Genomic DNA, 2,556 nt, shown 5'->3' on the forward strand with positions numbered 1-2,556 from the left:
ACAACAAATCGGCCGGCCGCGGCCTTCACATTCTTTCCAGCCATTTCAATACAATAACACTGTAGCGTGCTATTTAAACAACGCTTTATAGAAATATCGTGTTTTATTGATTTAACAAGTATTAAAACCACTGAACCAGTTTAAAAACTATCATTGCACCACCACGAAACAGTGAGTGCCCTTAACCGCTGAGCTATTGAGCTAAGGGACATTTAAACCATAACATCTACGCTTTTTTTGGGACAACTTGTGTGTTGTTCATCTTCGATGGGGTGAAAGAGCAGCATTTGGAACAGGACTGGAAAAGTCAGCTCTTTTAAAACGTCGATGATTGTGGATTACTTTGGGAGGCTATCATGATTGAAATGCACTCACCATGTTGGAGTCTGCGGAAAAGGACCCGCCACTTCCTGTCAGCGGAAGATAAGCTGAACCGGAGCCGGAGCCGAAGAAGGACAACCCAAGCTTCCCCTATAAGTCCTACGAGCGTGTGCCATCTAGTGGGGAGGTCTGTAATCACACTTCAAAGCAATATAAATGAGATACTGTTGGGCTCATATACTCTATACCAGGGCTCTTCAAATCTTGCCCTGGAGGGCCAATGCGCTGCAGAGTTTAGCTCCAACCCTGATCACACTCACCCACCTGTGTTTTTCTAATGATCCTGAAGACACTGATTAGCATGCTCAGGTGTGTTTGATTAGGGTTAGAGCTAAACTCTGCAGGAAAGTGGATCTCGTGGGCCAGATTTGAGGATCCCTGCTCTGTACCAGGGGTGCCCAAACTCGGTCCTGGAGGGCCGGTGTCCTGAAGAGTTTAGCTCCAACCCCAATTAAACACACCTGAACCAGCTAATCAAGCTCTTACTAGGCATACTAGAAACTTGAAGGCAGGTGGGTTGAGGCAAGTTGGAGCTAAACTCTGCAGGACACCGGCCCTCCAGGACCGAAGCCAAGTTCTTTTGAATCTCTCATCTATAACAATCATTTAGATTTATGTGCATCATTTCATTTATGTGCATCCATAAAATGAAGAAAAAAGGAAAAAGATATGCAATACTGCAAACAACCGATGAACCGCAGATAACCGAAACCCAAGAGTCTGTATCACAAAGTTGCTGTAATTAAAAAACTTTCAATGTAGAAGAGCTATACAGTTCTATATGACATTTTAGGATTTTATTGTAGTTGTACAACATTCCCTGATGGCCTGTGTTGGCTGTTGAGAGATACAGAGAAGAACAAAAATTCAGAGGATCAGAAAGATGAAATTGTCCATTTGAAAGAAAACATTAAAAACTCTCAACTGGGGAACAAGTAGATCTTGCTCAATGTTGTCCCTTTTTACTGTGAGAAAAAAAGTTCCACATGTTGGCCATACACGCATACACACAGGCAAACTCACACGCATACAACCATTTCACACAGTAGCAGCCTCTGACGCTTACTCTGCGGGAAAGAAACATGAAGATACACTTAGAAAATCAAACAGATTCAGATTACAGATAAACATTTACTCATATTTCATAACAAACATGGATGTTTAGAGAGCAAAATATTTGTGTATGCATTTTATTTTTTAAAGTTCCTCACCTATGTTAACTTCTTAGCCTTGTTGTACAGTGAATCCACAACTTTGCTCATGTTCTGTATGGTTTCTAGAGCTGCCTCGTAAGTTTTGTCCACAGGGGGCTCTTCGAATATGATGAGCACTCCTTCACCTTGGTCAAGAATGCCTGCAACAGTAGAAGTCCATCAGGCAAATGAATTCAAGATATTTTGGAGATTTTGCCACTTTCATTAGATTTAGTTACATGCTGTAGAGGAGCAGGAAATTATTAGGCGACTTCAGTCATGAATAACTGTTATTATTTGTTTATACACTCCTAAAGAGGCCATTTAAGTCTGGGAAGTCATGGCCTAATAGTTAGCTCAAAGGTTGCGAATTCGAGTCTCAAGTCCAGCAGGGATTGTAGGTGGGGGGAGTGAATGTACAGTGCTCTTTTCCACCTTCAATACCACGACTGAGGTGGCCCCTTGAGCGAGGCACCGAACCCCCAACTGCTCCCCGGGCGCCGCATCATAAATGGCTGCTTACTGCTCCGGGTTTATGTTCACTGCTGTGTGTGTGCACTTACGATGGGTTAAACGCAGAGCACTAATTCCTAGTATGGGTAACTGTACTTGGCCACATGTCACGTCACTTTCACTTAATGCGTTTTAATATTTTCCTTTAATGTGTAATGTGTCTATTAGGGCATAATAATGTATAAGGTCCCCACAAAAGGGATTTATTCTCTCTAACAGAGAACACCGCTTAAACAAAAGACTGAAGTCTAGATATTACTTCCACAAACGTCTACATAGCAATTTGAAAAATTAGCATAATGCCCACTCAAAGTCATATGCAAAGAAAGAGGGCAAGGCTTTACAAAATAAAAACGTACCACTATGAAACGGTTTGCTTAAATCAATCTACATTTTTTAAATCTGACTTGGGCTCGAAATAATTTGGTAAAACCAATGCTATAATTAACGATTTGTGTTTGTAACTGCT

The 2,556-nt window shown here is 41.5% G+C and overlaps 1 long non-coding RNA gene across 1 annotated transcript in view; it reads right to left on the minus strand.

Moving 5' to 3' along the window:
- Positions 1-1,082: 1,082 nt before the first annotated feature.
- The window catches only part of LOC107579633 (uncharacterized), a 2,575-nt gene continuing 1,101 nt past the window's right edge, over positions 1,083-2,556 (minus strand). The window contains exons 4-5 of the long non-coding RNA XR_001608507.1: positions 1,593-1,735; positions 1,083-1,448 (exon numbers count right to left, since the gene is read on the minus strand). This is a non-coding gene — a long non-coding RNA (uncharacterized lncRNA). The remainder of the gene's footprint in view (positions 1,449-1,592; positions 1,736-2,556) is intronic.

This window comes from Sinocyclocheilus grahami, unplaced genomic scaffold (genome assembly GCF_001515645.1).
Source record: "Sinocyclocheilus grahami isolate Dianchi unplaced genomic scaffold, SAMN03320097.WGS_v1.1 scaffold18742.1, whole genome shotgun sequence".
NCBI classification, from domain to species: domain Eukaryota; kingdom Metazoa; phylum Chordata; class Actinopteri; order Cypriniformes; family Cyprinidae; genus Sinocyclocheilus; species Sinocyclocheilus grahami.